Below are 10,487 nucleotides of genomic sequence, written 5' to 3'. Positions count from 1 at the left end.
GCATTTTCTTTTAAAGTTTTAATAATTAGCTGTGCTATATTAAAGCCTGTCAAATGTCCTTCTAAAGTAGGAACATAAAGTAAACTGCACTCAATTTCTGAAGACTCTGGATCAAAAAAAGAAACAATTGGATACAGTTTTGAATCGGTATTATTACTTCCATCCGTAGAGAGGCAGAAAGGAGCTGTTTTAATGCTATCAATAACTGAAGATTTATTTTTCAAACCCATTTCTTTAACAATTGATCCTGTTTTGATTCTTGCACCTTCAGAATTTTTTAGCGATTTCACTATCGGGAAACATTTTTTCTAAATAAAGCTGCAGCGTGATCCGATGCATTCAGTGGCAGGATGTGCTCCAGTAAAAAGGCAGAGAACAGACATTCTGCATTAATAACTTTTTGGTCCTTTGTTTCCGAAGAAAAATTTAATTTTCCGTTTTTTTAAAAACAACTCATGTTATCCTTGTGTTTTTGCGTACGTACATGTTTGAGAACATCCGCCCTTCCACCATGCGAAATCGAAAAATCGCAACGACGGGCATCGCAAATTTATTACATTTCTTGAGGAAATAATGGAATGAAAGTCAAATGTGTACGATTTTTGAAACGTACACGAGTATTTCACTTTCTCGCAGACGTAGCAAAAGATGATAATTTCTAAAACTATTTCCCTAAGGCACGTGTACTCACACAACTCTGGACAAAATGAAAGAAATAACTAAAGCACGTCCAAATAACAACTTACTTTGTCCTCATTGGCTAATATATGCCAGCTGACACGCAGTGGAGCTCGAAGCCCATTGGAGAACTGGAGAACGACGTTTCTGGATACGTATAATGCTCTCACTCACAAAGCAGAAGCTATCTGATTAGCAAGGTTTTGTTTTAGATATAATGTAGAATAATTCAATTGCTTTCAGACATCCAAAAGCACTTTGTTTTTATTTATATAACAAAGTATTAAGCCAAGTTGCATAAAAGTCGTGAGAAATATATCGTAAATCGGGTTGACGGGAGAGCGGTCGAAAAGCGGGAGTCTCCCGCTTAAATCGGGAGAGTTGGACCCTCTGGATATATAAGGAATACAGGCAAAGAAGTCAAATTGTTCGCAGGCGCTTTATAAGCATTTCAATGCAATAACCGATTAGTTATGACACAAAGGACGCATTTGGATGATTTTTTACGTGGTAGAATTATCGGCTGCCTGGAATGTGGGCGTACCCAACTGGAAGTATCAGACGAACTTGGAATTGCCCAGAGTATCATCTCCAGGCTATGGCAATGATTTCAAGATGATGGTAATGTGAGTAGACGTTACAGCACAGGTCGCCCCAGAGTTACAACGCCGAATGAGGACCGGTATTTGGCAATTACTGTCAAAAGAAACAGGCGGAGCACAGCCTCAGACCTGTCTCTTCAGCCACTGGTACGACAATTTCAAGGCAGACCGTGTACAGACGCTTAGGGCAGATTGGTCTATATGCTCGTAGACCTGTCAGATGCGTTCCACTTACTGCAACTCACTGTCGCCTGCGATTAGCGTGGAATAGAGAGCATGCATTGTGGACACCGCAACAGTGGGTTTGTGTGATGTTTTCCGACGAGTCCAGGTTTAGCTTGGAGTCTGATTCTCGCCGGACTTCCGTGACTTTTTCACTCCAGGTACCCGTTACCACGAAGAAAACATCATTGAACGACACCGTTACGGTGGTGCAGGAGTCCTCATTTGGGGTGGAATTATTCTAGGTTCCAGAACTGACCAGCATGTTCAAATTGGAACCATGACAAGCCAAATCTATTGGGACGTCATTCTGAAACAACATGTAAGTTTGTTTCGGGGCGCCATGGGCACACAATTTGTGCTTATGAATGACAACGCACGTCCTCACCGTGCAAACACCGTAAGCGAATGCCTTCAGTTGGAGGATATCACCAATATGGACTGGCCAGCATTCTCACCGGACTTGAATCCAGTAGAGCACGTGTGGGACATGCTTGGCCGACGTCTGGGAGACATACAATGTATTAACAATCATACCAACCATGTAATATTGTTTTTTGTAAATAGGTTTTTTTTATAAGTTGCTCCAGCGAGAAAAAATCGCTAATTTTTTTAATAATATCAAACATATAGCATCTATTTTTGCTCTTTTCCTTTTGTTTAATAAATAAGCTTTACAAATAAGTCAAATTTGTTTTGCTTCTAACCCTTCCTTTGCCTGATTTTGCATTATCCTTAATTAATGGACATGAGTGTAGTATGATGTATCAATTTACATGCAAGGTGGCAGAATATGTGTATCATGTACATGCCAGGAGGCATAATGCTTATAAACATGCCAGGTGGCATACAAATTGTAAATAAAATATAAATAAATGTACAGTAAAATATCTTGGTGCAATAGATCAAGGAACACGCATCAACAACCTTCTGATCATTTGGATACGTACATCTTCGACGACTGTAAAAGTGACTTTGGAGCTATCCTGATTAAAAATTGGCCCAATAAAGTGTGTTTCAATACTTCATCAAGTAGTGTCATCGTTATTCACTCCAAATCCATACGAACCCCTTACGAACGTGAAGGAAGAAAATAACGCAACAACTGGTGTCAGAAGAATAAAAAAACACAACTGGTGTCAGGAGTGGGGTTTGTGAGTGAATGCCAGTGACTCGTCTGCAGAGGAAAGCCATGGCGGAAAAAATGAAGACTTTGATGGACATTTTAGCTGAGATAAAAGCCAGATATGATGAGATAAAAGCTGGATATAAAGAGATTACAGCTAAGATCAAAGCTCGACTGGAAAAGAAGAAAAAGAAAGCCCGACGAGAAGAAATAAATGGCAGCCAAGAAAAGGTGCGAAAGCAACTCTAACAGGTGACAGTGGAGCTTACAGAAGAAACTGGAGGCATAAAAGACGATGTGGAAATGAGACAAGTGGCATCTGAAGAATCAAAGGATAAAGAAATGAAGGAAGTAGCTAACAAACTGCCTGAGAAAGATCCGGAAATCATCAATGAAATATCTAACGGGATTAAAGAAAAAGAACGAAAACATGAAAAAATAGAAGACGGGAAGGAAGATTTTGATTCTCACTTGTCTGAAGTAGAGATAGAAGAAAGTGAAAATGCTACTGTCAAGTTCTCAGACAGTGAAGTTATGAAAACGCAGTCAGCAAGTGTTGATCCACCTGAAAGTGTATGTGATGGGAGAAGCTGATGTACAGCTTAAGCAGTGTGCTCCAGTATTGCAAGAAAATTCACTCACCTCGCAAATTACGTGTGCGTCTCATAGTGGAGATTTTGCAGATAAGGACTTGATTCTAAACCTGGATACTTGTGTTTGTGAAGAATCGGGTTCTGTTCGTGACTCTGCAAACATCAAAACTGGTTTTCTGGAAATAGAGGTAAATAAGCATGTACCAATTGCTAAAAATACAGAGGTGAACTGTATGCATGCTGCGAATGAACTACCGAGTGGTGAACAAACTGTTTCAGATCTTCCTGTGGATGAAAAGTCTGAAAGGACTGAATTTTCAGACTGTGACATAAAAAACAGAAATGCATCTGAGAATTGCAGTGGAAAAGTATTTGACACAGGTATAAATAATGAAAAGACTGAGCCTGAAATTCATTCAGAACTTTAATTTGTATAATTTAAAATTGTTATGTGTTTAATTTGTGTATATAACTTGTACATAGTGTAAATACTTGTTTCTTTAGCTAAGTTATTTGTTTGTTTTATTATGTTTTGTTTGTATCGAATTAGGCTTCTGACCAAGAGTTGTACTGCCCTAGATGAGCAGTCCTTGAGAGGGGGCAGTGTTATAAAATATACAGGAGCGGTGAGATAGCTTCCCTCAAAGCAGTCTTAGGGTTGCCATAAAATGGCAAGTGAAGGCAGGGTTGCCACATTTGGCGATATGTCATGGACAGATGGAGAACCTTCTGGAACGAATTCTTACCAGTTTAGCCCAGAATGTTCTCAAACACAACCCGGAAGCTATATAAACCCTGCTAGTCCGCAGTCAGAGTGCCTCGTCGAGAGGGGAGTGAGTGTGTCTCGTCTAGAGTGTGAGTGTCTCATCTAGTTAGTCCATGCAGAGTTGATGGAGTTAACAGCCGGCCAGCAAGTGCCGAGTGGGTCGTCGAGTACACCGAAAGAGGCTCTTAGTACCTCGCTGTTAGTGCATCATTGAGAGAGCGTGTTGAGCTCCGGGAACGACTAAACCGAAGAGTCGGGAACTGTGCTCTGTGTGTCAAGTGCATCGCGAGTTCCAGCGTGGCGAGTATGTGGAGTTCCGAGAACGACCAAGCAGAGTCGAAAGCTGTATTCTGGTGGTTTGCAGTGAAGCTCTCTCCACCGTGATAGCCTGATAACTTAAAAGCTATGTCGCTGATTGTTTCAGCGAGTGTTTATAGATCTTCGAAGACTGTAAAAGTGACTTTGGAGCCGTCCTGATTAAAACACTGGCCCAATAAAGTGTGTTTTGATACTTCATTAAGTAGTGTCGTCGTTATTCACTCCAAATCCATGCAAACCCCGCACGAACGTAAAGGAAGAAAATAACGCAACAACTTGTGTCAGAAGAATAAAAAACGCAATAATATTTTTCTAAATCTATTCTCAGCTACTCAAACTGCTTGCATTATCCAAAAGCATATAAAATACGTTAATTCTAAGCTTATTTATGGTGATCATGATGTTTCTACTGAAATTACAGTATCAATTGTCTTTGAATTTCAGTGTCAAAATTAAATTGATTTTTAATCTATGCTTCATTACCAATGTGTTTTCTATATGTTCAAATATATTCTTACCATTTGAATCAACCATGTCATAGCTGCCATCTCTTTCAGTTAAAGGTTTTTTATCAAAACTACCCAAGTAATAAACATTATCCAAAAGAATATAAAATAAGTTAATTCTAAGCTTATTTATGATGATCATGATGTCTCTACTGAAATTACAATATCAACTGCCTTTGATGAATTTCACTGACAAAACTGAATTCTGATTTTTAATCTATGCCTTCATTGTGTTTTCCTTAGCTTCAGATATATTCTTACAGTTTGAATCAACCATGTCAACATCTGCCAACTCTTTCAGTCAAAAGTTCTTTTGTTTATTTCCTGGTTTTTTAAATTTTAGCATTTACTTAGATCTACAATGGAAAATGTTTCCTAGCAATATATTACATTTACTGAATTATTCCATTTCTCACCCCCCTCACAAGTAATTTATCATAATTTTTTTATTAAATTTTATTTGATCTGAAGTCTTAATCTACTGTTGATATTGATTGAATTTTTTATGAATATTAAACAGATGCTTAATTGGTTAATATTTGCATCAATATGTGGCTTATACAAGAATTATAAATTCATGTTTAAAACTATTCTGAAAAACTACTGCTTTCCCTCCTTATTTGCGATTTTCTTTGTATAAAGGTGTAAGAAAAATTACAAAATAAAATTAGCCTAACATTATACATCTTACATTACAGTCATTTATAAATAGTCAAAAGCCCCACCACTGGGCGAGTGATTAAAACTGCTAAATACTGGTAATTTCAACCTGGCTTGGGTTCAATCCATATGGAGTTCTTTTGAAACAGTGCCGCAGAGCAGCATGGAAATTCCCAGTTCCTGGCACAAGAACTAATTTTTTTCTATTTTAAGTTTGGAAGAGCTATGCACACTCTGATGAAGTGTTTTTAATCTTTCAGCAAATTATAAACAAATTTATCATCGTTACTTTATCACGCTGATGTTTGCTGACAACATTTATTCTAATGAGAACATGCAGCCAAATTATCAAAAGAAACGAAAATTTGAAACTTCCAATTTTATATAAAACGCATTTTACCTAAAATTATCCTGATTCATAACTTCATACAGTAACCCATATATTTCTCCTATTTTATATATTAAGGTTCAATTATTTAAACTTTTGTTCCTTAATGGAATATCTAATGGCTCCTGCAGCATTCAATCAACCAGTCTTCCAGAATTGCTCGAAGCTTTGGTCAAACAGAAGAATGACAGTTTTTCCACTGACTTTCGTTGCATCATTTATAACTAAATTTAGATTATGAACAGTCCACAGAATGTAAATTATTATTTTTTCCCCTTCACGTTTACTCCATTATCACATCATTGATTACTCACACTCCAAGAGAAAATTGTACATTCTTTCCAGATATTTAAGTATAATTTCATATGGATAACATCGGGCTCTGATTAAGAGTCTCGGGATCTAGGAAAAAATGCTCTTTCCAAGGTCCCTGGGTCACCAGCAGTCTGATTTTGGTAACACTGATTTGCTGGTTAAGAATTCAAATTCTGGTGAATTGTAGTTTTCATGATTTTTCCCACGTGTACGTTGGATACAATTTCCCTTTTCAAGTCCTCACAGAAAGTATCCCTACCTACTTAGACTAGGGCCCACACATGGCCCGCTGAACGCATTTTATTATAGTATATGACTGGAGAGAAAATAGGAGTAAATACATAACTCAAATCTGATGTGAAGGTAAGTGGAAATAATACTAAGATGACTTTCCACTGCATCATCCACCAAGAAAATTTGTGCAAGATGTCCTTCTTAAACATTGAACATATGATGAATGCTGCTGTAAAAGTGGTTAATTTAGTTCTAAAGGACTTAATCACAGGCAATTTCAACAGTTCTTGAGTAATTTGGAAGCTGAATATAGTGATGTTGTGTATTACATGGAAGTACGTTGGTTGAGCCGAGGAAAGATGCTTCAGGGCCTGTTTCCTTTGAAAAGCGAAATTCAACAATTCATGGAATTTAAAGGGAAATCTATTAACGAGTTCATTGATGAGAAATAGTTGAGACTGAATTTCTTGTTGATATTACAGGTCATCTCAAAGACTTGAACTACTGCTTCCTGGGAAAAGATCTACTTGTTCATAATCTTCATTACTTTGTGAAAACTTTTGAGACAAAATTAATCCTGTGGGAAAGTCAGTTCCTAATAAGAATACCACTCACTTTCCAAAATTGATGGAGTGTGTGAAGAACTCAACAACATAGAATTCAAATAATTATGTAAAATGCATTTTAAATTTGAACGAGGAATTCAAAAGCCAATTTTCGTGAAAATGAAATTTTTATCAGAATGTCCTCGCCATTTTCAGTAGACGTTGGAAGTGTTCCACCTGAACTTCAATTAGAATTCATAAATTTACATTGTGAATCTGCAGTAAAATAAAAGTTTTTTGAAAATCCTACATTAATTGATTTTTATTCAAAGTACATGACCAAAGACAAGTATCCAGGAATTCGTAAACATGCACTCTTCACATCTTCCGTCTTTGGCAGTACCTACATATGTGAACAACTTATAAGTAAAATAAAAATCCTAAAATAAAAAACAAGAACATGGCTGACAGACAGACATTTAAAAGAAACTGTACGAATTGCAACAACACAGATTAAACCATTATTGAAGCTTTAATCAAGCAAAAACAATGTCAATTTTCACACTAAAACTAAAGTAACTACAGTTTCCCGTCAGTAATGTTTTTTTCATATATTTATTGTAAATGCATTTTCTAACATTGTTCTGTACAATCATCTTTAAATTCGATTTTTTTGCTTCGAAAACCAAAATGACTCTCTAAGTGGTGCCCGAACTAAAAAATGGTGGACGATAATTCATCACTGCCAGGATTTGGCTTTTCGGTTGCCTTTTAACTACCTTGGGCGTATATATACGCCCTGCTCACATGATAAGTTAACTGCCCTGGGCATATATATATACGCTCTACTGAAATGTTATCATTTGCTACCAGTAAAATTATTCACAAAGCTTTGGAATGTAACACCACAATGACCTTGACAGAATATGCAAAGGAGGACACTATTTCAGAGAAGAGGGGGGAGGTAAGATGTTTCTGAAACGGTGAAAGTAATGACTGTGCAGTTATTGCTAGAGTTTCTGTTTGAGTAAAATGTATTATTTTTATTCTGTGTTTTTCGTTTTCATTTACTGTTTGTAGTAGGTGCATTTTTTTTATGAATATGTATGACAGAGAAATAGATGATTACTTTCCATCATCTTCAGAATCAAACATCTCAATATGATATTACGTCAGATGAAGAGCATTGTGACTATTCTCCAAAAGATGCTTGATGTTGAGTATGACTTGATATGAAAAGCTTGCCTATACTGCCTCCACACTTTTCATTTAGGTATACTGAGTTTACATACTGAGTTAACACTGAAACCTGATATTACACTTTACTAGTCCAAAAATAAATTGATCGAAACTCCATTTTCTGGGATCATTTTTATATCTTTTAATTATATAAACTTTTTTTTTTTTTTTTTTTTTTTTTTTTTTTTGTATTTACATCTTTTTTATTATACTTGTACTCAACATCTAATTTTGTATATTTTTTTTTTTTTTATTTTGTGAAAGTAAACAGTTTTTAGACAGCAACATGTGCACTTATTTTCCCCCAATACATCGCATAACTACACGCACAAAATCAATTCCACTGGAGAGTGAATTTTGCATGTTTTCCGCAGCAGTTAAAAGAGGGAGTAAACAAGGTATTTTCTTCCTTCATTTCCACGAGGCTTCAAGGTGTAACTGGACCCCTACTTTGGACAGATACAGTTTTTCTTTCAAAAATTTACCTAAATTTCAAAACCTGTATACATGACAAAATGAAAATAAAAAGTTTTTAAAAAATAGTCAATGTTCAAGTATGTCACCGTGAGGTCGAAAATGCTGCCAAATAGGAAAAATGGGTAGAATGTATTCCAATCAAATCCCTATACAGTAAAACACCAGACACCAATAGCAATAGTAGTCCTATATGAAGCTAGCACATTTTTTCCTTTCATTTGTAGTCTTGTGCACAATCTGTGCTGGTCTTATTTTCTGTGCCATTTAATTTTTTGTGGGGAAAATGACCGAGAAGAAAAATTCTGATGCAGCAAATTTCAAACTATAGGAGATTGCATTTGCTGAAAATTCCGACAACAGTGTGGATGCTCGGTATTTCTTCATAAAAACAGGTTTGAGATTGGGGAAAATAAAACCTCATGAATCAGAAGTTATAGCAAAATCATTGTCATGAAGCCTGTGTTTCACACTCTAGAAGAAACACAGTGCACGGATTCAAAAATCATGAATCAAAGGTTTTACTATAACTCATAGAGATGTCTGAATCAGGGTGCAGAACACACTCGAGCAACCAAATTTTTTCAAAGGACGCTAATGCATTTCATTGCCTCCATGAATAATGGTGCAATCACTTTATGACTATGCACAATTTATGTAATTTGGAATTTAGTACCCAACAAGTTTGATTGATTTCTGAAACAAATTTATATCACTCTCTATATCCCCCCCCATACATAAGATCTGTAATGTAATTTACTGAAATGTATTTCAGAAAATTAAATAAATTTTGTTTTATTTGTTACATCAATCACCATTTATTATCATTACATAATTTTACTGCTATAATGATATTAGTAAATCTAATATTGTACTTCTACTGTAAAGTTTTCTTCAAAAACCTTGAATAGCATAAATACAGTCAAAAGTCGTTCATTCGGACACCCATAATCCGGACCTCAAAGCTAGTCAAAAGTCGTTAATTTGGACACCCATAATCAGGACCTCAAAGGTAGTCAAAAATCGTTAATTTGGACACCCATAATCCGGACCTCAAAGCTACAAACTTTCTGCGCATGCGTCGAATTCACGCATGCACACAGGCGTTTATGAGAGTGCGTAAGACCTTTACGGCTGAGAATATGTCTGTGCGCATGCGCGTTTAATGTGTAACGGAGTTATATGCTAAGCTAAAATTATCTAATTCAGTTAATGTTGCAGATTGCGTTGTTCCTTAATCTTCAAATTGGATCCGGCTTATTATTTTTTGCAGACTGTTAGAGCAATTTCATAAAAGTAAGCTTGAACTTTCGATTATGTCAAATAGAATTTCAATATGTAATTTGTATCTACAAAGCAAAAGTATGTTTTGAAATCCGAAATCTCTTTATCAATTTCATGATGGGGATTGGAAGTTGATCTGTCAGCACTATCCTTATCTTCAGGCAAGATGTTTTTATTTTATTTGGCTTATAATTCCTTACTAAGTGTAGTATTTCATCTGGATGTACTCAGTCTTTGATATGATTTAAATCAAGTACCTCATCATTATAATTCGCTTCCGATAGTGAAGAAAGTGACCCAGAGGTTATTGAAAACGAAAACATTTCGATTGACGAATTAGTCGGTATTCTCAACACAGCAATTATAGGACTTGAACAGCGGAACTTTGTAACTAAACAAGAAATTATGTCTGTTTAATAGAATTAAAGGGAAAGTATTATCACTTGAAATGAAGCAACTTACATTGAAGGAAATGTTTAATAAAGTAAACAAATAAATATTAAGCTTTTTCTTTTTGTAAATTTTGATACCTTTAGA

The sequence above is a fragment of the Stegodyphus dumicola genome, chromosome 10, assembly GCF_044657685.1.
Source record: "Stegodyphus dumicola isolate Sdum_Otavi_A_Nest chromosome 10, ASM4465768v1".
NCBI lineage: Eukaryota > Metazoa > Arthropoda > Arachnida > Araneae > Eresidae > Stegodyphus > Stegodyphus dumicola.
This window is presented reverse-complemented; position numbering follows the sequence as displayed.